This window comes from Myodes glareolus, chromosome 10 (assembly GCF_982192425.1).
Source record: "Myodes glareolus chromosome 10, mMyoGla1.1, whole genome shotgun sequence".
In the NCBI taxonomy this organism is placed as follows: Eukaryota; Metazoa; Chordata; class Mammalia; order Rodentia; family Cricetidae; genus Myodes; species Myodes glareolus.
This window is the reverse complement of record NC_142035.1, coordinates 71,602,964-71,630,776: the sequence shown is the minus strand read 5'-3', so window position 1 is coordinate 71,630,776 and position 27,813 is coordinate 71,602,964. Positions and strand designations below refer to the sequence as shown.

Sequence of the window (27,813 nt, the reverse complement as noted above, 5' to 3'; positions counted from 1 at the left end):
GGTTGAACTGGAAAGAGTGCCAGGGTTCAAAGGTTTACTTGACAACTTCATACTGAAGCCCAGAATATGAAACCTAGGTATTGGAAGAATCTGGATACTAACAGTCAAGTTTATGAGTCAGGCAAACTGCTCTTAAATCTCTTATATCTGGATTATAATTATATAGCATTGGTGTTCTTATGACTCTCCTGGCATATAGTTCTCTACCTCCTTTTTATGTTTGATATGCCTTATTCATCTTAATTCAATAGTTAAAACTTTTCTTCACTTTGAAAGTTGATAGGCTGCCATTTGGTGGGTGGAATGCATTAATTTTCTCCATATCACTCCAAGTTTTGCTTTTAAATTAACCAGGCTTGTTCTGGAACAAAATAACCCAGAAATATTTGTTCTGTGTCTTTCACTAATGCCCAGTGGACTGTCTTATGACCGTCATTTGTTTATGAGTGGAGTGTGAAGGCTCCTGTGTGGGTACTATCTCCATATCGAAACTTTCATTGCATTTTTCTCTGTCTTTATTGAATTATATGTTCTGAAGTTGAGTGATTTCAGAACAGGCTCCTGCTATGCTAAACTATCCATTCTCTTTTTCTTTTTCTTTAATAGACTGGATGAAACAGTAATCATGTTGTGGGTTTCCAGCAGACATTTGTTGCTTTTGTCATTGCCTTTCTTAGTACTTACATCCACTCTTTGTGCCCACAGATAAGCATAAAATGGTACTGTGAATAATTGTAAATTTTCAAATATGTTCTTCCTTTTATTAATCATCTAGCAAACTTTGTATATGGAACTATACGTTCCTCTAATGGTAAAATCAAGTGTTTGAGATATGATTCTTCTGGGGTTTAGGTTTCCATGATCTTTTTTTGATAAATGTTTCTTTAAGAAATATCCCAGCAAGGAAAGGTTTGTGATTGGTTTCTGTAGTCCCATAGCACTAGCTTAAAAGAGATACTTCCAAACATAAATGTGTCTGAGTACATAAGGGAAAAATTCAGAAAGGAGAATTATCTTCATGATTTTAGCTTTAGCATTTCAAACCTTACACAACTTGACTTAGTCAGCTCAGGCTACAAGAACAAAATACCATAGGATGGGTAACTTAGAAAACAGAAATTTAATTCTTTCTAATGCCTCTAAAGGCTTGAAGTTCAAGGTCAGTATGGCCATGTGGATGGCTCTTTCCCTGTTTAATAGACATCTCACTGTGTCTTTACATGGTGAAGAAGAGGCAGGTTTCAGGTTTAATTTCTTAGGATCTCATCAGTGTATCACAATGGCCTCACTTTTAGTCTCATGGAAATCTTCTGAGAACTTCATCCTAAAATGCCATCACCTCCACTGTGGGATTTCAGTATATGAATGAGGTAGACCCATCTAGTTCCTAACATTTCCCTGTACTGAATGGTTCAGATCAGTTACTAAATACTCACACAGGGAACAATTTGAGTCCAGAACTATGCTGAGTACTTGGAGGGCTACAGAGAATGAAGATCTGACTTTTGATTTATTAAAGATAAATAGTTCTCTTAGTAGTGAAAGTAGACATGCAGAGACAAAACTTCCACATGTAGGATCCTCAAGTTGCAGAATAACGTTGAGCATGGCCATTCAGAATAGAAAGTTTGAGTTTCAGGTGAATGGGAAGAACATGCTTTTAATTAATTAATTTATTAATTAAAGTCACTTATATTATGATGATTTGGAGTGATCCAAACACAAACCAGGTTATACAGTCCTGCCAGGATCACTTGTTCTCTATGGTCCTTATTGTGTATTTGTAGTGATAGAAACCTGAATTCAAGGGTCTCTAATTTGAATGTGTGTGTTTCTGTTAAACTAATATAGTGTCATTTTGTTATCAGAAACAATATAAAGTTGCTCAAGTGAAGGAGTAACGTAAACAGAAGGGGAGAGTATTAGTCATTGGATATCTGCATGGTGGATGGCAATTTACACACCATCTTTGACTGAATTCCTATAGCCACTCCTACACAGTTTCTATTTTTATACCTGTTTTATACTCAAAGATGCAGAAGCTTGTGGAAATTAAACGCCTAGTTTTAATCCTGCTTTGAAAGAGCTTCCTCTGTTCGTAAGTGATTCAGTAACAATGTCTATCAAAGTCTATGTGCTTTTATTTTTTAAAAAAAATCCTATTTTGCATCTTTATAGCATTTGCTCTGTCTTTATTATTTCTTACTCTCCAATAATCAACAGCAGATATTCAAGTCAGTTGAAAGGGTCAAACATAGCATCGCTCCATTGTTTTGCCAAATGACCTAATATAATTCCTTGCAAAAGGTGGAGAAAGCTACTTACTGTAATTCTGTGTTTGAAAATTATATTCTAAAAAAAGGGGAACAGGTATTCTATGTAATCAAAGTCCTATAGACACAGATTGGGAGCACTCAGATTAAAGCACACTTAAACATAAATGCAACTTTTGGATTATTTTTATATTTTTTAAAATGCTAATAAGCAGTGTAAAATCCCAGAAGGCTAAAACAGCCTTCTGTGTTTTCTTAAATTATCTCACCATACCATCCTATTATTACTGAACAACTGTTAACTACTTATGGAACCTGGAAGTCTCTAGAGTGTTGTTTGAAGCATTGGCTTCTGGTAATGGATGGCACCTGTTTTATCTGAGTAGGTTTTTTTCCCCCCAGATCACTATGAAAATACATTTATCCTGTGAGTTAAAACTTAGGACTCCAGAATGCATTCGTGGGTGAGGTAGTTCTTTAATTTTGATTGGTGAAGCAGTTTGGGGAAACTGGTAAACAAACCTAACAAATATGTGCCCACAGTTCCATTTGCCAGGGCTGTTTAGAGCAAGGTGATTTAAGATTTAATTGCTTTGATGGAGTGTGAGCACGGGTAGGGTGGGGGTGTAGGTGGGTGGTATTCATTTTAGGCCATCATTATGAAAGTAGCACTCGATTTTACTATTAGCACAATATGTGCTTTGTAAACAGGACACAATCTGGAACCTGGTTCCTGTGTTAAACATACTTTTTTAGGGTTCATTTTTAGAAATTTTAGCTTAACTTTCCCAGGCTTAATTTGCATCTACAGAGGCCCTTCTCTTGGAATCCAGGGGCATTATGGGAAAGTAATACATGAACTGGCATTGCTGGGGAGTGAAAACTGATTGCCACAGATCACTCTCTCGAGCTTCTAGCCATCTGGATGATGCCATATGGAAGAGGGAGGAGTTCAGAGAAAACCAGAGCTTAAATCATCAGCAGCCATTTTAGTCTCCATTGGACTAGATTGACGGTGAAGAGCTGGCTACAGTCTTCACTTTGGCCTTTGGGATAACACTAGACTGAGTTAAAATAACTGGTAGACTCTTTACTAGCTGTAGGTTATTTTCAACTTTTGTAACCTCACCAAAGCTTCAATTATTCATCAATGACATGAGAACAATCTTCCCTTAATGGAAGTTTTGTGATTGTTAGTGGGAACACTGACGTTAAAGCACCTACACTGTGTCTCACCCCTAGTTGTGGAATAATGGATGCTTTTTTTGACTCCCCAGGGGGCGGAGTCAGATTGAGAAGATTTTGCTGAGAATAAGTCAAGAAAGAATTTCATTGGCTAGTGCCTTCTGATATGTAGTTCTACTTTTATATTAAAGCTATTCCTTTCCATGTCAATGTAGACAGAAAATGAACCCATTTCTCAGAGTTTTCTCCATTCTTATTCTCCTTTCCTCCCCTGTACCCATATGCAACAGCAAGTATTTTCTCCTCCAGTTTCTTCGCCTGGCTTCCACTGTGCTTGATAACCATACACCATTTAATTGCAGTACTTCTTCTAGTATTTGAACAGTCTGTGTTCTGGTTATCCACCTCTGGGTAACAAAGCACCTCCACACTTCCTAGTTTGAAATAATTGCAGTTATCGAATTTTTTTTAATCCTTCATTCTTTTGGAAGTTGCCTGGCTTTGCAAGGTGGTTGGTTCCATTTAATTTACCCATCATCCGTACATAGGAATGCTGCAGGCTGGGTGGGAGCCAGGGTGTCATCGGAGTACTTCTTTACTGACATTAATATTCTGGGAAGAAGAGGGAAGTGTGAATGGACTGGAAGTGTGGAAGCCCAAGAAACTTTTTCTGACTGTCTCTGGTCCCTTCGTTGTCATTTTAGTACATCAGCTGGATGATAGCCATGCTTCTTCTGTGATGGCGCAGGACTTCAAAAGTGCATTTTTCAGCGGGGGTGGGGGTGGGGAATAACCAATATGTTCTGAACTAACCTCATAAGTTGTGTCGTCTCCTTTTTGTGATATTTTATTCATCACATTTGAGAATAACAGGAATAGACCTCATGCTCACTATGATCAATACAACATTCGATAAGAACATTTGGTATTAAAACTATTTTTTTTGCCAATTTGGGAAAATGAAGTTTACAATAAATAGTCGTCTTTCTAGTTTGTGAGAAGCACATCTGCTTACCACAAAAACTAGATTCAGTTGATTTTCCAGTCACCTAAAACCCTCTTTCCAAACTCTTATCTTCTAAAGCATTAGATTCATGCTCAAAGACCCAGAATTGTAGACTAACAAGGGAAGTTCTGCTTGGGTTAGTCTCCCAATGGTGTGGGATGTCCTTCTGTATATGTGTTGCTTTTATCGGCTAATGAATATAGCTGCTTTGGCCTATGGCAGGGCAGAATGGAGTAAGGCAGAATTTCAATCAGACAGAGGAGGAGAGAAGGTGGAGTCAAGGGGAGGCCATGTAGCTGCCAAAAGAGACAGATGCTGGAACTTTAACCTTATGATGACACACAGAGTAATAGAAATGGGTTAATTTAAGATGTAAGAGCTAGCTAGGAACACTCTAGAGTCATTGGCTAAGTAGTGTTGCAAGTAATATAGTTTCTGTGTGATTATTTCAGGTCTGGTTAAACAGGAACAAATAAGCAGTCTGTACCAACATCCCAAGTCTGGTGTCTTCAGCATATCTCTTTGAGTAATCATCTCTTTCTCTAAGATGCTATGTTAAAATGACTTCTTTGCCTGTCTCCCAGAATTAACAATAGAATGGTTTGATCAGATAAAGAAAAACAATGCTGGATGTTTCCATTTGAAAGGAGAAAATTAGACTGAGGGATGCTGGTAAACACCTTAATCCCAGCACTAGCAGGCAGAGGCAGGAAGATCTCTGCGGCCAGCCTGGTATATAGAGTGAATTTCAGGACAGCCAGGGCTAAGAGAGAAACTGTGTTTCAAAAAACTGAAAAAAAACAAATTAACAAAAAGAAAGGAAAGAAAAGGAGAAATGGGAATTAGAAGTGCAAAAGGCATTGATTTGCAACAACTTTAAAAAAATACAAAACACAACAAAATAAAACAAAACAATCCAACCAAATACATGCCCCTGACTCCGTGATTCTGGTTCAGTTGCACTACTTGAGAATGCTCTTTGTACAGGTTCTGACATGGCCACTTTCTAGACAATGTGGCTTATGAGTGCTGCCTGGCAGTGTTACCTGTTCCTGTTTATAAACACTCACCAGCCCCAAACCACATTTACTTGACTCAGAAGTCACTTTCAAAACTTTTTTATGCATTTATTTATTTTTAATGTGTATGAGTATTACTTCTGCTTGGATTTCTGCCCAATATGCAATCCTGGTGCCTACCAAGGCCATAAAAGAGCATGAGAGACCCTGGGACTAGGTTGTGAGTCACCATATGGGTGTTGGGAATCAAACCCAGATCCTCTGGAGGAGCAGTAAGTGCTCTTGACCACAGAGCCATCTCTCCAGTTTCCCGTGATTTTGTTATTAACATGCCGATTTATAACACACTCTGTCCAACAAAAGCAAGAGTGCAGATTTCTTCAGGGCCATCCTTGTCCTGCTTTGGGGTTTGTATGTGATTGTTGTATAACATGGAATTCAGGTTTCTAGCATGTTTCTGTGTAACAGGAAGGATCAAGGTGGACACAATCTTTCTCAGAAAGTCTTTGTGTGTTGGAAGTGTCATCCTAAATCATACAGAAATTTCAAATGACTGTTACACACTTGGTTTTATACGAATATGGTCGTATGCCATATTCTTTTGATTAGATGCTAGATTCTTTTTTTAACCTTAAGTCTTTTTGTAAGTTTAAGATCAGGATTATGTTTCTCTTTTCCAGAAAGGATCGTGAAATGGAAGTGAAAATGCCTATTTCCCTAGCAATCCAGGATCCTTTAACATTTAACAATTTTCTCTTTGCATTTCTCTCTTTTTCTGTTTTACTATAGGCATCTAGAAGGAGGCAGACAAATTCAATATTCTGCCTGGAAATCTATTTATGTAGATCATCTAGTACATTGAGTACATTTTCTGTTTTCCACGTTATAGTTGCCAGTGGTGCTTTGCTTCCGGCTAGCTAGACAGAGGGAGATGAAGATGCAGGTATTTCAAAAAGTAACTTGTTCTTGGAAGTGTCCAGCCTTATTCATTTTATTTAGCTATTTTCCATTAGTGTGTATTTATTGGACAAAACTGTGGACTTCACTGTGAGATTCATACATGTATATTATATGCTTTTATGTGATTTTTTAAAGCCCATTGAGATTAAAGAAGATAAATACTCTACCTCTTGGGGAAGTGACAAAAATCTAGCAATGAAAGCTGCTGAAACAAAATGAAAGAAAACAAAACAAACGAACAAACAAACAAACCAACTCAAACACATTCTGAATGTCAGTTATTCCAAAGATGCTGCTTTATTCTCACCTCACTTTTCTATAATTGTCCCCTGGACATCATGTGTATATGACTCTGCAATGTGCATATTTCTCATCACAGTCCACATCATTACCAAAGAGCTAACACATTATCAACACATTTAGTCATCCACAAATTGAGGCAAGAGACTTATATGACACATATTATAAAGTCCTGATAATGCATCTGTGGTAGTATTTTCTTCCCACTGAGCATGTTTAAAGAAGTTAGCCACAATCACACAATTATTATATGAAATTGGTCTGGATTTCAGATATTGTACCTAAAAGTCTATACCTTCTTAATCAATATTAGTTAGTTTTATAACCAAGATGGACAAATATCTTAAAAATCACTCATTTGTAAATAATTTAGATATTTTAGTTGACTAAGACTTTATTGAGAACTGACTGATATTGTGTAACTTTATTTTTGATGGCCAGAGGTTGCCTTAGAAGAGTCAAATGAGGGAGGTGAGGTTCTGGTTCAAGTGCACACAACTTCTGCTAGAAGGGATGCAGCACCCTCATTGGACCACTCTTTCCATGTCTTTGATGGGGTTGTAAAATCCAAGGTAACTCTTGTTGCTGAACATCAAGGTATCACTGGGGCTGCGTTTCATTTTCAGTACTCTAGAGGGCACTGTCCTTACTTGTCCATCCTGTGGAGGCTTGCCACATGGCTTGACTTGTGCTCTCTGTCATCATCAACACAACAGTGGTGGATTGACTTCTCATGTCTATTGCAATTATTCAATTTTATTATTTATTGGTGTCATTCAATTAATCCAGGATATATATAGTTTGTGTGGTCTGTGCTCATGGAGAGGAAAAGGTTTGTACTAATGCAAGATGCATGTGGGCATCAAAGGATGATGCTGAGAAACCTGACTTACCATTCTCTTCCTTTTTTTTTTTTTTTGAGACAGGATCTGTCTTGTTATTTTTAATGTGGGTGCTTGGGATTTGAACTCAGGTCCTCATGATTGGGCAACCAGAAATATTACCCTCTGACTCATCTTCCTAATGCAATCTTCCTATATTTTTAAGGTCAACTGATTAGCAATGTTTATGCCACATTTGTCTTACGATGTTTGGCCATGTTGCCTGATATACTTTTAATACAAGGATAGGAAATGGGTATTGTGGCCTGTTATATTGCCTATTATAATATATAATCTGAAGATTGTACAGTAATAGGCATGTGATATATGCATAAATGGTATAGAAAATTAACCAAAATGGTCTCAAACCTTTAAATGTCTTTCCACTAGAGTATTCTCAGTGATTAAAGTAGGATCTTTGGATAGAAACATTATTGCTTGTATCTAAACGTTAAGGTTTAAGATGGCCAGCAACATGCGGAGCCTGTTCTTTGGATTTTCAATAATTATTTTGCAGAAAGATAATAACTTTGTATGAAAAAGCGGAATAAACGGGTAATCACAGGGACTGATATATTTGCTCTTGGGAAATGGGAAAATCCCGAGAAAGAATTGTCATTCCTTTTGTCGACAACTGAACATAGTCCTAGACATACTTAAGAAGAGGAAACTTCACCTGAGAAATTTTCACCATCAGATTGAACTGCAAGCATGTCTATGGGGCATGCTCTTGAGTGATGATTGATGTGTGTGGGCCCAGGCCACTTTGGGCAATATCACCTCTGGTCAGTTAGGCCTGGGCTGTGTAAGAAAGGTAGAAGGGGCAATCCAAGAGAAGTAAGCAAACAAGAAAGCAAGAAGTGTTCCTCCATGGTCTCTACTTCAGTTCCTACCTCTAAATTCTTGCCTTGAGTTCATGCCCTGAATTCTTTTGACAGTGGACTGTAGGCTGTTAGCCAAATAAACCATTTCCTCTCCAAGTTGCTTTTGGTCATGGTGTTTATCGCATTAACAGAAAGCAAACTAGAGGAGAATTACCAAACCTTACAGCGGTAATGTTTACTGCTGTAAACATTAACATTGAATGGTTATATGGAAAAAGCATAAGTTTTGAAGTTTCAGTCATTGAAAGTTTACCAGAGATCAGATGTTGCTGTTGAAGTAATTTACATACTGGAATGGGAGAGAGGTAAGGCAAAGTTAAATAAAAATAAAATCTCTGCAAATATAAAAGTTTTGCCCTTGGGAATCTGCTGATAGAAACACCTCCCCTTATTTATAATTTTATAAATCTGTGGCCAAATTTGGTTTGAAAATATTAAATAAAAATGGTCAAAATCAAACCAAAAGAAATGGGATGATATTATGAATAAGACTGTAAAGTAAACTCTTTTTCTACATCCAGTCTAGGACATGAACTATTTTATTCGTCTTTTTCCATTTAATTTGTTTTTTATTCATTTTACATACCACCCACAGTTATTTTCCCCCCTCCTCCTCTCCCTCTCTCTCACTGCAGCACGACTATTAAAAACCCAGAGACAGATATTGGAGTTCTACCTGTAGGTCAGAAAAGCAACAGCCAGCCACTGACTCTTACCTCTACCTCAGTCTGAAATGGTAATTCTGCCTCCAGGAATCTTTAGAATGAGACTGCCTGAGATCTGTCTCCTCCTGTCTTATATTCATCTCTAGTGCTGGAATTAAAGGCATGCATCCCTTATGCCTGGTTTCTGTGGCAAACTAGTGTGGCTACTGAGATTAAAGGTATGTGTCACCACTGCCTGGTCTGTACACCTAACCAGGGTGGTTGTTTTAGTTTCTTATCTTAAGCAAGTTTTATTTATTAAAATATAAATGAAATATCACCACACCACACCTTTCCCCAACCTAGTCCCATTCACTCCTTAGAAAAGGTAAGACCTCTCATGAGGTGTCAACAAAGCCTGGCACATTAAGCTGAGGCATGATCAACCCCCTTCCCACACCCATCATGGGACATCAAGGCTGAGCAAGGCATCGCATCATATGAATTAATGCACACTGTATGTGCCGCCTGGGTGTCCACCACACGGAGCCCTCTAACCTCTTAGTCTAGCTGTTGCATTGTCACAGTGTTTCTGTTCAGGTTACTCTAATTTTACTTCATCTTGGCATCAGGGTGAAACAAGAGTGATGCTTTAAGTTTGGACAAGCTAATAAGAAGCTGAAAAATTGTGCTCTAAATGAAAAGAGGTAAAATTTCTTGATGTCGTAAGTACAGAAAAAGAACTGAGGGCTGAGGGTGTTAAGACCATTGGCAAGGCAAATCTGTTGGTGAAACTAAGAAGAAAGTCAAAGAAATTTGTGTTACTTGAACTCTATTGCTAGGAGTCTTAGCTGGAGTCATTTTGTGGGTTCCTGGGAGTTTTCCTGGCATCAGGTTTTCATCCTAATCCCTTAATGGCCCACTCTATTAAGATAACTTTCTCATCATTGCTCTCTGCCTCTGTCCTGCTCCCAACTCGATCATTCCGATCCTGCACGTTCTCATCCCCTATCCTCTCCCTTATACGCCCCCCTTACCCAGTTTACCCAGAACATCTTATCTATTTCCTCGTCACTGGGAGATCCATGCATCCCTCTTAGCGTCCTCCCTGTTACCTAGCTTCTCTGGGGCTGATGATTATAGCCTGGTTGATCTTTACTATATATCTAATATCCACTCGTATGTAAGTACATGCCATGTTTGTCTTTCTGGGTCTGGGTTACCTCATTCAGGATGATTTTTTTCTGGTTCCATTGATTTACTTGCAAATTTCATGATGCCATTATTTTTTTCGCTGAGTAATATTCCACTGTGAAGATAGATAAACTACATTTTCTTTATCTATTCTCTGGTTGAGGGGCATCTAGGTTGTTTCCTGGTTGTGGCTATTATGAATAATGCTGCTATGAACCTAGTTGAGCAGATGACCTGTGGTATGGTTTAGCAACCTTTGGGTATATGCCCAAGAGTGATATTGCTGGATCTTGAGTAGATTCATTCCCAATTTTCTGCAAAACTGCAACCCTAATTTCCAAAGTGACTGTACAAGTTTGCAGTCCCTTCAGCAATGGAGGAGTGTTCCCCTTACTCCATATCCTTTCCAACATTGATTGTCATTAGCGTTTTTTATCTTAGCCATTCTGGCAGGTGGAAGATGGTATTTCATAGTAATTTTGATTTGCATATCCCTGATAGCTAAGAATGTTAATCACTTCTTAAAGTGTATTTCTACCATTCGAGATTCTTCTGTTGAGAATTCTCTGTTTAAATATGTACTCCATTTTTAATGGGATTGTTTGCTATTTTGATGTCTAGTTTCTTGAGGCCTTATATATTTTGGATATCAGTCCTCTGTCAGATGTATGGTTGGTGAAGATCTTTTCCCATTCTGTAGGCTGCCATTTTGTCTTACAGACAGTGTCCTTTGCTTACAGAAGCTTTTCAGTTTCAGGAGGTCCCATTTATTAATTGTCAACCTCAGTGTCTGTGCTACCGGTGTTATATTCAGGAAGTGGTCTCCTGTGCCAATGTGTTCAAAGCTACTTCTCACTTTCTCTTCTATCAGCTTCAGTGTAACTGGATTTATGTTGATGTCTTTAATCCACTTGGACTTGAGTTTTATGCAGGATGATCACTATGGATCTATTTGCATTCTACATACCACCCTCCAGTTATGCCAGCCCCTTTTGTTGAAGATGCCTTCTTTTTCCATTGTATATTTTTGGCTTTTTATTTTTGTCACAAATCAGGTGCTCATAGGTGTGTGGATTTATGTCAGGGTCATATAAAACACAATCTGAAGACCACATGCCGCCCAGTTATTCTTGCTCCTTCTGTACCTGAACAGGGGTCCCCACAAGCTCTCCTGTGGTATTCATGCATCACTGCTCACATATTTCGAAATCTTGTGGTGAAAATGGCAAATTTCCAAACCATGCTTTAGGATCCAGCACATGAACTGCAATATCCAAGTATCCAAGGGCTTTCTTTATTATTGGTAAGAAATAACTTCTCTTTACTATTATCAAATTATTAAATATAAGTTTTTACAGTTTGTAAATACATATTTGCTATTTATAGGAGTGGAATGTTTGCATCATTTTTCATCTTTATAAATAATATGGAACACAACCATATCTTTGCTACCGTTTTATCCTTAGTATCCTTTATAGCACATAGCTTGAATAGAGTGTGTACATGGCATACTGAATGGGTGAACAAAAAAAATGAAAAAATTCCTTACTATGAAAGATAATCCGGAAGTAAAGTGTTTACAACAACAGTAATGATAATAATGACTTTTCACACTTACTTTAGTTCTTTTCAGGCAGAACTTCAAAATGAAAAGTTCAATAACTCAATAGACTGCATATTCATTATAATTCCTCATATGTCGTTAGTCACCCTCTTTGGCCTCTGTGTTGACAATCAGTGGACTTGATAATCCCAGGAAGTAGGTTCTGTAAATTGTATTGTAACACATGGACATGTTACACAGGATATAATAGTAAGTGGTAACAAACCCAATCAATCCAAACCAAACAACATCAAAACCTAGGCTTGATTAATGCCTCTAGTATGAACTTGCTGCAGCTTTGGGAAAAGTTATCATAACAATAATGATGAAACTACAGAATACTAATACTTATCTAGCAAAGTAACACATTAATGAAGTAAAGAGTGACAGTTAAAGGTAAATTGGACATTTCTCTCCACAAACTCTCCATCCCCCAAACCTCAGATAATATTCTCTGCCTTCTAGGTAAAATGAGCTATACATTTGTCATGTAAACACAGATTCCACATCCCTAGCGTGTCAAGCAACAGTACAACTTGATTGTCTATCACCAACTCCTTACAGAAATGTGTGAATGAGATTATATTATAATATCAGCCATTGATATCTCTCCTTCCTTGGAAGAGAACTGGGCTGACTCTAAACATCACATAGTATCACTAACCAGCATGGGACATTTGTGGGGGCAGGGATGCAGTAGTACCAGGATTATTCGGATAGCAAGCAGTAGTGCAAGGCGTTTTATTTTTTACTTTCTGTAAGTAGTAGGTTTCCAAAATGATATTTTGAGCTGAGACTCCATGCCTCCACTTCAATGTGGGCCACTCTGCTTTCACTTTTCCGAGTTCTTTTCAAGGATTTCATTGGGGGAAGAAAAGGTTTTCACTGTTTAAAAAAATCTGAACACGTCAATAGATACGTATCCACTTTGTTTGAAAATTGAAAAGCTAAGACTGAAGAAATTCGCTTCCTCAAATGCACACCTGTGTTAAGAGGAAGAGGAAGTTTGCTCCTTAGAGCTCACAGTTGACCCTTGTAGAGCATTCTGGTGCCTATTCTCTTGCCTCCAATACATATGGAGTAGCTGCATTAGCATCTCCTTTCTGAGGACTCCAAACACTGCAAGCTGCTCTACCTGAATGCAAGGGAAAATGTATACTTGTAATGCAAAGTGGCAAGTGATGTGGATGCCTCCATTCCCTGGCTCTACACAGGGAGCTTCAAAAGGATGTTTTCCATCCTGTTTTCATCGTGCTGTTTCTGTTGGATTAAGCTGTGATTACAAACATGGCACTTTACTAGATAATATATCACTCACTGATTATTTTTCTTTCCTTATTCTCTTCCTGGGTTTTCATTAATAAGTTTTTGTCTATCGAATAATTGCTTCTGAGGCAACTAAAATACCCACCTGTCCTGATCTAGGTTATGAGCTGGCTGCTACTGAACAAGTAGATGGAACCTAAACAATTATGAAGAATCAGGGAAAGGAACCATGTGACAGAACTTCCCACAGAAGCCTTGACTTAGAGTCCTTCCAAACTTTTCTAGAGGTTTCTCACTCCTCAGCCACTATAAGCCTTGCTCAACATCACCATTGTTCCCTAACTTCCTTGGTCTTCATGCTGGGGTTCCAGCTCATTTATACACAGTGTTTGGCGTACGAGATTCACTGGTATGATAGAGCAGAGTAAATCACCTCCATCAGGCATTGGTAAAATCCTTCAGAACTTTATCTCCCTGAAGTAATGAGTAGAAAATAAAGAATCTACCCAGGATCAGGGAGAATTTAGCCTTGGTGATATAGGCTTACAAACCAAAAAAAGGTTTTTAAGTATAGGAGAAACATAAAAGTGCTATTTAAGGAAGAAAATGCTGTGAAGCTATACTGAAAATAGATCAGATCAAGCGAGCTAGCCATCAAGCATCCAACAGAAGACTTCTGCTGTGATCAGGTATGAAGAGCTGTCGTGGGGAGGAGAAAGCCCCTGCCTGGGAAAAGAGATGGAGTATGTTGGTAAAGAGAGATACGGTAAGAAATTCCAGTAGGAACTGTGCCTGCTTGTGGGTTGAAATGAACAGATTAGGTTTGTGTTGCTTTTTCTTCTTTTCACAGTATTTGACACAGTAATTACTTTTCACAGTAATTTGGCATTATTGGGCAGATCTTATTTTCTGTTTGTTTTTACAGTACTGGGGATCAAACCCTAGACCCTGTGCCAGCCAGCAAGTCTTCCACCAGTGAGCTATCTGTGGCCTTCGAGCTACTGTTAGTAAGACAAAGGCAGTGCAGTGAAGAGTGCCAATATTTTTTGTTTGTTTTGCTTTGCTTTTCAAGACAGGGTTTTTCTTTGCAACAGCCCTGGCTGTCCTTGAGCTTCCTCTGTAGACCAGACTGGCCTCAGACTCACAGAGATCCGCCTACTTCTGCCTCTGCCTCCCAAGTGCTGAGGTTAAAGGCACGTGCCTGGGTAAGAGTGGGAATTTTTGCTAGAGAAAATGAGTGAGCTCAGCTCAGTTACTTGGAGCAAACTCCAGATTCTAATATGTTTGTTCAGATACACAAGAAGTCAAGAGACTTTGCAAACCTTTTACACCACTGTTTGGAAAATGTAGTGGGGTCAATTAACCTTTACTGTAGAAAATCAATATAAATGATTTTAAATATTTCTTATAACTTTTTATAGTATTTAATAAGAATTCAACAATATGATCTTAACAAAAAGCTAAATTTTGCATAAGATATTGGATTTTATGACACATTCAATTAATGTGGTTGAAAGTCCCTATGAGCAGTGTCTATATTTACATACTAAAAAGATGGATATGTTTGATATGTTCATGTCCCTTTACTGTGTTTTGAACACACATTGGGTTTATCATGCTTGAGAGGAAATGGAATACACAATGTACCAATAATTCTCTTAACAGATTTAAAAATGAAAACAGTTCTGTCCACACCAAGTCAGAAGAGCTTCAAGTCATCGTTTCCCCATTCGCCCAGCAGTCTTATCCAGTGCTATTTAGTTTCACAAGTGCAAAATGGATGACCTTGCAGCAGTATGTAGGCAAAGGGAGGGGGACACAGTGGAGAGAGTCCTCGGCACTAATCAGGGTCATCTGGGAAGCCTTTGTTGAAGAGGAGACTTGAACTGCTGCTGGTAACAGGCAGCGAGACCCTCAGAAGTACACTCGAAGGGGAGTGGTGACTTAGGGCTCCTCAGGAGTCCCTTAGATGAGACACAGACATCTGAGTATGAAGTTGTAAAGTCACTTGGGAACATCAGGTCTTGGAGGCTGTGGCACCTTGGTGACTCAGACTCGAGAGCTTTACAGCCCCTTCACGCACAGGCTGGTTATGTTTTCGAGCAGCATCTGAGTCATCCCTGGGAACAGTTGGCCATGCTACCAGCACTCTCCAAAGTGATTACAGAATATTTATGCCTGTTGACAGAAGGGGATTGGATGAGGGTACTCAGGGGTTCAGTACTGTGGAAGCAAATGTGCCTGAATTCTGCTTTCCCCTGAGCCTCTATGACAAGGCAGGTAGGAAACTTGGAGGGTTGAACCCCAGTACCACAGACAATAAAAGAATCAATGAATAAATGGGACCTCCTGAAACTGAGAAGCTTCTGTAAAGCAAAGGACACTGTCAGTAAGACAAAAAGGCTACCTTCAGACTGGGAGAAGATCTTCACCAACCCCTCATCAGACAAAGGTCTGATCTCCAAAATATACAAAGAACTCAAGAAACTAGACACTAAAACTCTAATTAACCCAATTAAAAAATGGGTACTGAACTGAACAGAGAATTCACAACAGATGAACTTAGAATGGCCAAAAGGCACTTAAGGTCATGCTCTACCTCCTTAGCGATCAGGGAAATGCAAATCAAAACAACTTTGAGGTACCATCTTACACCTGTCAGAATAACCAAACTCAAAAACACCAATGATAGCCTATGCTGGAGGGGATGTGGAGTGAGGGGAACACTCATCCATTGTTGGTGGGAATGCAAACTTGTGCAACCACTGTGGAAATCAGTGTGGCAGTTCTCAGGAAACTGGGAGTCAACCTCCCTCAGGATCCAGCAATTCCACTTTTGGGAATATACCCAAGAGATGCCCTATCATACTACAAAAGCATTTGTTCAACTATGTTCATAGCAGCACTATTTGTAATAGCCAGAACCTGGAAACAACCTAGGTGCCCCTCAGTAGAAGAATGGTTAAAGAAGGTGTGGAATATACACACTAGAATTTTACTCAGCAGTTAAAAACAATGACATCTTGAATTTTGCTTGCAAATGGATGGAAATAGAAATCGTTTTACTGAGTGAGGTAACCCAGACCAAAAAAGAGGAATATGGTATGTACTCACTCATAAGTGGATTCTAGCCATAATTAAAGGTCTTTGAGCCTATAATTCGTGATCCTAGAGAAGCTAAATAAGAAGGTGAACCTGAAGAAAATCATATGGTTATCCTCCTGGATATTGGAAGTAGACAAGATTGCCAGGCAAATTTGGGTGCACAGGGGGTGGAAGTAAGGGGAGATGGTTAGAGAGAAGGGAGAGGGGGAGGATTTGGGATGGCTTGGGGGAATGGGATGGGGGGGAAGGAGGAAGGATGGATATGGGAGCAGGGAAGGAAATATCTCAACTAAGGGAGCCATTTTAGGGTTTGCAAGAGACTTGATTTTAGAGGGGTTCCCAGGCATAAGGAGAGGTCCCCAGATTGTTCCCTGGGCAGCAGAGAAGAGGGTGCCTGAATTGGCCTTGGCCCCTAACCATACTGATGATTATTTTGCGTATCACGATAGAACCTTCATCTGGCAATAGATGGAAGGAGGTAGAGACAGATACACATATTGGAACACTGGACTTAACTCCCTAGGTCCAAATGAAAAGCAGAAGGAGGGAGAACGTGAGCAAGAAAGGCAGGACCAGAGGGAACATTCATCTGACGATAGATGGAGATAGAGACGGAGACCCACATGTGAGCACTGGACTGAGCCCCCAAGGTCCAAATGAGAAGTAGAAGGAAGGAGAACATGAAAAAGGAAATCAGGACCGCGAGGGGGTGCGTTCACCCTCTGATACAAGGGGACTGATCGAATGAGAGCTCACCAAGGCCAGCTGGACTAGGACTGAATGAGTATGTGATCAAACCTGAATCTCTGAATGTGGCTGACATGGGGGCTGACTGAGAAGCCATTGACAATGGCACTGGGTCTTGTTTTGTCTGCATGTACTGGTTTTTTTGGATCCTAGTCTGTTTGGATGCTCACCTTCCTAGACCTGGAGGGAGGGGGGAGGAACTTGAACTTCCCACAGGGCAGGAAGCCCTGACTCCTCTTAGGACTGGAGAGGGAGGATGAGAGGGAGTGGGGGGGAGGAGGAGAGGGAGTAGGGGGAATGGGAGGGTATGGGGAGGAGGGGAGGAAGTGGAAATTTTTATAAACAAATAAATAAATAAATTTGAAAAAAAGAATTGATTTAAGAATATTAATAGATCATTACTGTTTCCTTTTGTAGGCATTCCCTAGCTTGCTCAGAGCACAGAAGCATATTGCATACATCAATTCACTGTACTAAGCCTATACAACTACTTTGCTGTCAGTAGCCCTAGCAGACAGACCCAAGGACTAAGATTTAGGAAGGTGAACCTTGCCACAGTCACACCACTTTATACTGAAGGTGTGATTTAATTTCAACTGGTTCTGACTCAAAATTTCATTCTGTTTTGATGTTATTGCCCCTTATACACTGCCAAGTGTCAAAACCATTCTAGCTGATAGGCCATGGAAAAAACATTCATCCTGGCTCAGCAATTTGTAGGCTTTGATATGCCAAATATTTTTATAATTCATATCAAGTGAAGTGCTTCTGCTGTTATTTGTTCCCTATGATAAATCTGTAAAGCTCTGTGTGTGTGTGTGTGTGTGTGTGTGTGTGTGTGAGAGAGAGAGAGAGAGAGAGAGAGAGAGAATCCAGTGAGTCATGCTGAATTATTTAGGTAAGCTAGAAGCTCTAAGCCTGTTAAATGCATGAGCACACATAACATTCTTTGAGCAGTTACGTACTAGACACTCTTGTGTGCCCTGTGTATGAAGTGCTAATTCATCAGAGTAGCCCATGACTGCCCCTTTTTATTTGATGGATGAGAATACTAACACAAAGGGACTATTTTCCAGCTTGACAAGGGAAGGAGCTGAGATGGGCCTCTAGAACCAGAAAACTCTTTGGCAATAATAAAACAATTAAAATACCCTGGGGCCAGAGAAATGGCTCAGTATGTGAAGACACTGGAGGCACAAGCCTGGTAACCCAATTTCAACCCTGGCGCTCAGAAACAGTGAAGAAAGAACCTAGACCACAACACTGTCCTCTGTCCTCCTACCCCCACCGCATTGTTGAAAAGATAACTAAAATAGTGATGAACATTAATGCCGCCTTTGTTAGAAAGGAGGATGTTTGTTTTTGATACAACATCTGGGTCTGACTCACAACTGTGAGTCTAAAACTTTAAGGTTCAAATGGCAAAGACAAAGGTAAGCTTCAAAGAACAAAGAACACAACCCCACTGATTATGGCTAGACTCTGGTGAGGTAGGAAAAGAGAGCAAGTATAGCTTAAGTCAAAGCAACTGGATCTTGTTTAGAGGTCAAGGTGCCTATATACTCAGACCATTACCCATATTTTGGTATAGTGATCAGCATTAGTTCTTGTGAGCTAACACTTCATATACAGGAGATATAATAGTGTATGATACAGGCTAGCTGCTAATTGAATGTTATATATGCACATATACATTCAACAGCCTTACAGGCTCTAGCCTGAACAAATCAGTGAGACTGACTATGAGCACATGTATATACCCACCCCCTGCCTCCACCACCTTCTTTCCTCTTGATTTTAAACTTCACTAGTGATGGTCACTGTATTGAGAATGGATGAACCTTAGCCTTTACTTCTTATTCAGGGACAGTCATGGGAGTACTAATGATGTACTTTGGGGCACATTTTAGAATTTAAAATATTAGAGTGCATGTAGATATGAAACCTTGAGATCTTGAACAGGCTTTGGAACTTTAGAGATGAAAATGTTTGAAAAATAGGATAAAAAGAGTAAGTAAAGGCACTCTTTTGTGGGGGCATGGTGGGCCGTATATGGGAACACGAGTGATTGGTGAAGGTAAGTGAAGAAAGGGTATATTCACGTAATACCGTCAATGTGGCAGCACATATATGCATATACATTTTCTTTAATTTGAATAAGTGTTTAATACTTATTCCCAGTTTAAAGCAGGAAAGGAGCTGGAATCCAGTGATAAATCTACTTAAGCCAAGTAGACAAGTAGGATTTGTTTTGTGGCTGTTTCCTCTTAACTCAAGCAGCAGGGCTCATCTGCATGAGGTATTCCTAAGATCGGGCCAATTGGCATAGGGAAGGCTCAAGCAGCCCTTGAGCCTATATACGCTGTAAATAATTATTTGGAGAAGGTCCTCAATAGCCAAGGTGCTAGTGCTATTTGCTCAGAGAACTCCAATAATTCAGCCCTTCTGAGTAGTTCTCACGTTGGCATGGGGGGTTTTGGTGGTGCATCTGAAAACTCTCCTTCCTGGGCGGAGCCCAGTGAACTCATTGGCTCATCAAGCTGGGTGTGAATTTCATCATTTCTTTGGTCTGTTGTCCTCTTCCTCAGTAGTGAATAGAAATGGACATCACAGGAAAAGTCACGCAGCACTTATCAAACAGGTCCAGTGAACACCAAGTTCTATGTTCTTTCCATTGCACCCTGCCATGTAGGTTAGAGCTGACCGAAAGCTCATAGGTTGCCTAGAAACTCTGAGGTAAACACAACACTGGAGTGCATTTCTTCTTGATATTATAGTCTTAGGTTTATGACACAGGGAATTTTTAGTTTCAATTTTCTTTGAAGTTACATTTCTTCTATATTGATTTCTTCCATTTTTGCCCAACTAATTTAAAGTCTCCGCTTCCAGGAAATCTATTGTTGCCTTAGTAGAAATCCTTGAAATACACCAGAACAGAAAATAAAGAGTGCAAAATCAAATCAGGTTAAATAGTGTTTTCCTGGTAGCCCCTTCTTAATTTGCTTCATTGCTGTGGTGGTTTGGATAAGAAAGGCCCCCAGAGGCTCACATATTTGAATTCTTAGTCATCAGGGAGTGACAGTATTTAGAAAGATTAAGAGGTGTGGTGTTGATGGGTTAGGTGTGGCCTTCTTGGAGGAAGAGTGTCACCAGAGATGGGCTTTGAGGTTCCAGAAGCCCAACCCACGCTCAATGGCTCTGTCTTCCTACTGCCTGTGGATTGGGTGTAGAACTCTTAGCTTCTTCGCCTGCACCATTCTGCCAATGTGCTGTCATGCTCCTGGCCATAATGAAAGCAAACTAAATATCTGAAACTGTAAACAAGCACCAATTAAATGCTTTGTTAAAAAAGTAAGAGTTGCCATAGTCATGGTGTCTCTTCACAGCAGTAGAACATTGACCGATAATTGCCTACTGGGATCTATGCCTTGTCTTTAACTCCATGTATGTTGTCTTTTCGATAGACTTTCCGTGTTCCTACCTGCATGACAAAGTTGGACTAGAGAGCTTTAAAAAGTCATTATTTTGTAGGCACTTTGCAATCTGAGGACTCAACCAAATTGTGTCTATCCCTTCCCTTCTTCAAGTTCCTGGCTCCTTTCTTCTCTTTCTTTCTTTCCTTCCCTTTTATTCCCTTAATATATTGGTATGGTTACCTGCTTGATAAATGAGATCTTAAATTCACAAACAAGCCTGATTATTTAAAAACATAACCTTGAGGTGTATTGTTTCTAAAAGAAGTCAGCAGTTGACAAAGAAAAGGGACGATTCCCACTTCAGCAAAGCAGCGACATTGCAGATTGCAGCTATCATCACTAATTAGCTACCACAAGTAGAGAACTGCCCCACCCCAAACAGGCTGGCCAGCTTCCTACAGATAAGTGAGACACAAATAACTCATGCCACCCTTTCCACAACAACATATGCCATGCTGCTTTACTTGTGAGAGATGTACAATTGGTTCAGTTCAGAATTGGGCCACACAGATATTTCAAAGTTACATTTAATATAATTTTCTAGCTGTAACAATTATAATTTCTAGTAGAATGTTTAGCTACATAAAATAGAAACAAGTAAATGTTCATAGCTCCATCATATACCTACAACTAGTTAGCATACTAGTATGTCTATATTTCTATTTTTATATGTGTATATAAGTTAATCATCTCATATTTTTGAGCTTGTTTACTCATGTTATTATAGATATTTTTTAAAACACTTTGAGATATAATTGGCTTATGAAAAAATTACATGAATGTGGTATCTATAACTTGTTGAGTTTGGAGATCGAAATGACTGTGATGTGAACATCATTCTTGTATCAGTCACTTTCTATAGCTATGATAAAACACCATAACAAAGGTAGCTTACATTTCAAAGTTTTCATTATCTTTTCATTTGCTACTAATCTTTACAAGAACACTTAATATAATGTCAATATTTTTGTGGTCATTTTCTCATCATTGTGACCAAATACCTGACATCAACGTGAATGATTTATTTTTGTTCATGATTTCAGAAGGCTCAGCACATAGCCATAGACTTCATAGACTGAGAACTTGTTGAGGGGTAAGAATATCATGGTGGTGAGACTGTGTGCTGATAAGCCTAGTCCAGTGAAGGGAGACAGGAAGCAGAGAGCAAGGAAGGGGCTTGAGACTGACATGACCTCCAAAGACATGCTGCCAGTGGCCCATTTCCTTCAATGAATTCTCACTTCTTAAGAGTTGACATCTTTCCTAAACAGCACCACCAGTAGAGGAAACACCTGTTTTATCTTTCATGAGCACAACTTTCTGCTCTTTGACTAAGAGGTCTTGGTTTCTTCACATCACTGAAAACCACCATTCTCCTCCCTGCATCTAAGAATTTGACTATTTTATATTTGCTACTGTAAGTGGCTCTTGTGATATTTGTCTTTCAACATCTATTTTGTTTCCCTTAACATAATGTCCCCTGAGTCCACTTTTAAGTTGATTTCACCGATAGCAGTATTTCTTCTTTGTATACTTAAATTCTGTATATGTGCACACACTACATACACGTCATTATTCACATAGCTATTGCGTTGAATTTTGTGCGCTGAATTTTATCCTTTTGTATGCTGAATAATTTTTATAATGAAATGTAACAAAAATGGGCCTCTAGTTATCTCTTAGAAATTCTGATTTCAATTTCTTTAGCAGAAATACAGAAGTGAAATTGTTGACTTTTACAATGGTTTGAGTTTTAACTTTCTGAGGCACTACCAGTCTACTAATTACATTCCCCCCAAATTACACAAGGATTTCCCCCTTTTCTACTTCCACATGAACCTCTGAAGCTTGGCTTTTGTTTTGATAACAGGCATGAGATGATATTTCATTGTGGCTTGATTTACATTTCCCAGATAATTAATAATGTTAGGGGTACTTTTCACTTACCAGTTGGCTGAGAATCCTATTTGTTTTTCATTAATAGTGTTCTCTTGAGGAAATGTCTATTCTGTTCCTTTACTCATATTTAAATTGGGCTCTTTGGGAGTTTATTGTTTGTTTAGATGGTTTGCTAATGAATTTTTCTAGGGCTTCCTTTTCTGTTTTGGATATCAGCCTCATAACCTTGGTTATGGTGTACTAATATTCTCTTTCATTCCTAGCTCTACTCTGGTGATTATGTTCTTTGCTCAGTGGAAGATGTTTAGTTTGATATAGTTCCTACTTATCTATTTTTGACTTCTCTGTGCTTGTTATCACATCCAAAAAATCCTTACCAAGACCTTGCCAAGAAGTTTTTCATGATGTTTTCCTCCAGGCATTTTGGTCTTACATTTCATCTTTCATTCACTTTCAGCATGTGTAGTGTGCTGTAAATGAAAACAGTAAATTGAATCATCCCTTACTTGTGAATCTTGTTTTACCAATTATAAGCATAACTCATATTCTTTCATCGTTCCAGATATCAGCAATAATCAACATCTAATTAATTGTGTGCTCTTTTTGTTGACAGTTTTGACAGTTGTCCTTTGCTGGTCATTTTTAAGCAGGACTTGAAGATCACACTTATATCAATCTCAGTACACATCCCCAGATAATTCCCTAGGATAAGACTTTCAGTTCTAAAGTTTCTAGGTAAAAGGACAGGTAATTCCTAACAGTAAAACTATTTTAAAACTGAGGGATACACCTAATTATCTTGGTCTATAAATGTGGAATTTTTATTTACATCTTCATTTATGCTCTGTATTTTTTTTTTAAAAAAAGGGGGATTAAGAGATGACTTAATGGGTTAAGGTGCTTACAACACAATTCTAGAGGCCTAAATTTGATTCCTAGAATGCACATAAATGTAGGAGAGAGCAAAGTGTGTAACTTTTCCTCTGACCATGCATACCTACATACATACACATACACACATATATACATATATATACATACACACATACATACATACATATACATACATACATAATTTATTTACTCCTTGGACACCGAGATCCTCTATGTCAGTGATTTTCAACGTTCCTAATGTTACAACCCTTTAATTCAGTCTCTCATGTTGTGGTGACTCGCAAACATAAAGTCTCTTGTGCCTTCTTTACTGTAATTTTGCTACTGTTATGAACCATAATGTAAATATTTGATATGGAGGAAATCTGATATGGAGCCCCCAAGGGTCATTTCCCACAGGATGAGAAGTACTGTTAAATGAGCTACAGAAACTTCTTCATCTTCCAGTCTTCTAAGTGTCAGAAGTTCCTGGTCTGTGGAAGTGGGCTTGTAACTCTTCCATCCTAATTTCTAAGGCAGTGCCAAAGATGAAGGAAGTGTCTAATGAGGCTCAGAGGTCTTCCTGGAGTAGAGGGCAGATAGGCAGTGTAGCAAGGAGAAACCTGCAGTTACTTTGCTTTCCCAGGGCTGCCGAATCATTTAGGCTTCATCATTTAGCATGTTTTATTATGAAATACGTTGGCTCATGGTGGAGAGGCAACCAGCCAAGATTTGGAATTATTGTGACAATAAAAAGGGAAATTGATTAGAAATAATATAATAAATAGTCTAAACATAAGGTCTGTCCAATCAGAGTCTTTGATGCAGAGATACCCAGTCAACAGCAGTCCAATTCTGTAAATTAGGGAATTAGCCCAGCTCAGAGCATGTTACCCAGAATGACATTTGTGTTTCATCAGCCTTTCAAATTACCCAGAGATGATAATGATGCATCAGTAGAAATGCTTTTAAAAAACCATAAAGTCTGAATTGTCTTAATCGAGGTCAGAAATGAGATCACAAAAATGGTCAGAACAGACAACTTGTTAGAAAGAATAAAGGCTAATTTATTCCTCAGAATGCCTGTTGGTACTCGAAATTTGATTTAATGGCACTGGTTCATTATATTTGGATAGCAACTGAGTCTAAGAAAAGCTCTTAATGTGGGTTTGTAGTCCTAATCCTTAGGAGAAGATAAATAAGGTAACGGTTCCTGGTTAAGGCAGTGGGAATGTATGGAGACTAGATAAGTTAGGGCCACTGAGATTTTAGAATGAAAATAATGCAAGAGAGCATTGCCTCTTTTAATTGCAGACAGTTCCGCATTTGGCATGCATATTCACTACCACATTAACTACCAATACAAGTAAACTAATTTAGCATTTCCTTTTACAACTCCATCTTTTAATTGTGGCTTGCCAATAAAGACATAGATAATTCCTCTATCATATAAGACACGGCACACTGAAGAAATGCCCCCGTGCCCCCAGTTGGTTAGGAGGTAAATACTGTGTTAGTGCAAAGGATCAACTAGCTAATTTTACAATGTAAGAGATACCATTAATATTAAAAGAGGTCACAAGGTGAATAAAAACAAGAGTTATCCAATTAGAATAGAGACTGTGAGGGTTGCAGAAAGGTTTCAGCGGTTCAGAGGATATATGTCTCTTAAAAGAGGCTGAGTTTTGTTCCTAGCACCCATGCTGGTTAACTAACAACTGCTTGTAACTTCAGTCCAAAGGGACCTAATGCTCACTTCTGGACTCTGTTGGCACCAGAACTCATGCACATACCCACCTACAGACACTAACAAATAAACAAAATTAAAATCTTAAAATGCCGGCCAATAACTCAAAAGTCACACAAGAAAATATGTAAATGATAATTGTTGCCTTAAAAATAAATCGCCTCATTAGTCACAAAACAAATTATATTAAATACATTTTAATTTTGCCTCTCAAACTTAGCTGCCCTTACAAACATGAAATACCAACTTTTTGTCAAGATTATGGTAAATCCATGTACATGATAGAGCATAATTTTCAAATTTTTAAAATTATTTTTATATAAGTAACATTTTTTAAATTTATTTTACACAGCAACTGCAGTTTCCCCTCGTTCCTCTCCTCCTGTGCCACTCCCCACTTCTCGCCCACCCTCCCCCCACTCACTCCTCCTCCATTCAGAAAGGGGCAGGCCTCTCATGGGCTTGCACAAAGCATGGCACATCAAGTTGAGGCAGGTCCAAGCTCCTTCCATTGCATCATGGCTGGGCATGGTAATCCAACATGGGGAAGAAGTTCCCAAATGTCAGATAAGTGTTATAGACAGGTTCTGGTCTCACTGCTAGGAGCCTTACAGAGACCAAGCCACACAACTGTCACATGCATGCAGAGGGTCTAGGTCGGTCCCATGCAGGCTCGCTAACTGTTGGTCGAGACCATGAGCTCAGGCCAACTGTCTCTGTGGGTTTCCCATCATGACCCCCTTGGCTCACACAATCCCTCTCAGTCTAGTACTTGACTGTGGATTTCTGCCTCTGCTTCCATTTGTTACTGAATAGGATATTTCTGAGAACATAGGGTAACCAATCTAGTTACAGTAGATGGCCAGCCAAGGCACCTTCTCCACTACTGCTAGGAATCTTAGCTAGGAGTCTAATTTTTGTGGATTCATGGTGGTTTCCTGTTGAAGGGGGCTGCTTGTTGGTTCCCAGCTGCCCAGATAGCTTAGACCCAAAATAATCATACAGAAACTGTATTAATTAAATCACTACTTGATCCATTAGCTCTAGCTTCTTATTGGCTAACTCTTATATTAATTTAACCCATTTCTATTCATCTGTATATTGCCACATGGCTGTGGCTTATGGGGTAAAGTTCCAAGTGTCTATCTCCAGTGGCTCCTTGGTTTCTCTCTGACTCTGCTCTTCTTTCTCCCAGCATACAGCCTAGCTTTCCGCTCCTAGTTCTGTGTTTCCCTGCCATTGGCTCAAAGCAGTTCTTTATTCATTAACCAATAAAAGCAGCAAATAGACAGAAAAACCTGCCACACTAGTTTACCTGGTGCCAGGTTTTTCCCCCCATCAAGAACGTAATATATTTAAGAAGGGAAAACACGTACCTAAGTATCATAATGAAACTGAGAAGATAGATCAGTGGATGAAAAGACTTGCTACGAAAGTGTGAGAACCTGAGTTCGCCTTCACAGAATCCTGTGTAAAGTCAGGCATGGCGTGGCTCCAGCGCTCCTACAGAGAGAGAGGAGTTAGAGAAGAGAGAATCGCCTGGCAAAGCAATAAGAGCATGCGTATCTAGCAAAGTGGAATGCAAGAACTGTTCTCCAAGGTTGTCTTCTAACCTTCGCAGGCATGCTGGGCATACACCCCAGTGCACTAGTACACGAACAAGTAAGCAGTCACGCGCACACAAATTATCACCTACTCGGACATACGAGAAGTTTCATTTCTAGGTAGTTTTTTTCCTGTCTAATATGGGATCACACAGATACAGTTCCAGAGATAAAAATTCAGATTTGATTAATTTATTTGTGAGCTACAAATCACCAGGAGAGAGATGAAGATGTGCCACAGGAGAACATGCTCAATAATGCACATTAGACACTGGGTATGGTGGGCTGCTGAGCCTTGGCCCCAAGGGAAACCCATGCAGCTGGAATAAGTAGATACCTCAGAGTTATCACACCTATAGTAGAAGGAACAGACTATTCTTAGAGCAATCTTAAGAGTTACTGAAAGCTGCTAGGGAGCATGCCATTTACTTGGTCCCCTGCAGGGAACTTGGACTCAGTGTGTTCCCCAACTACAGAAAAACAGATCTTAGCTATAGGCGATGCAAACAGTGACAGTCAGAAATAAATATTAAAACCCGAAAAAAATGTGTGTGTTTTTAAAAAATAAACCAAACTACAATTCTGTCTTTCTGTTTTTCTATCTATCTATCTATCTATCTATCTATCTATCTATCTATCTATCTATCTATCTATCTATCTCAATTCTGTTTTTCTGTTTTTCTTTCTATCTATGTATGTATCTATGTATCTACCTACCTACCTACCTACCTACCTACCTATCCATCCATCTATTCATCTATCATTATCTATCCAAATCCAAACAATACAGCATGTTATATTTTACAAAGAGTGTAGGTGTCAATGTTTAAAGGCATAATAAATATTATAATTTTAGATGCAATGATATATCATTTCTAAGTAATATTAATTATAAAAATATTACGGAAATATCTATACTTTATTCAGGGAGATAATCAGATTATAAACTGGTAGAGTATGATAGCAATTTACTTAGAAAATTTTGGCTGTCCTAGAAAAAAAAATCTTCTCGAACTTGGAAAATAGTAGCTGCATTTGGGTGGTGTGGTAATAAATGCTCCGTTCCTCCTTCTCTTCTTCCTGTCTGCCTTCCCTTACTTCCTGTTCCTCTCTGTCTTCCTTTTCTGCCCCGTTATCAACCTTTCTT

At 39.0% G+C, this 27,813-nt stretch overlaps 1 long non-coding RNA gene across 3 annotated transcripts in view; it reads right to left on the bottom strand.

The window, feature by feature from the left end:
* The window catches only part of LOC125406538 (uncharacterized), a 73,386-nt gene extending 46,764 nt beyond the window's left edge, over window positions 1-26,622 (bottom strand). For all 3 annotated transcript variants that reach the window (XR_015004160.2, XR_007233943.3, XR_015004162.2), the window contains exons 1-3: window positions 26,439-26,622; window positions 22,820-22,912; window positions 11,965-12,112 (exon numbers count right to left, since the gene is read on the bottom strand). This is a non-coding gene — a long non-coding RNA (uncharacterized LOC125406538). The remainder of the gene's footprint in view (window positions 1-11,964; window positions 12,113-22,819; window positions 22,913-26,438) is intronic.
* Between the last annotated feature and the right edge of the window lie 1,191 nt (window positions 26,623-27,813).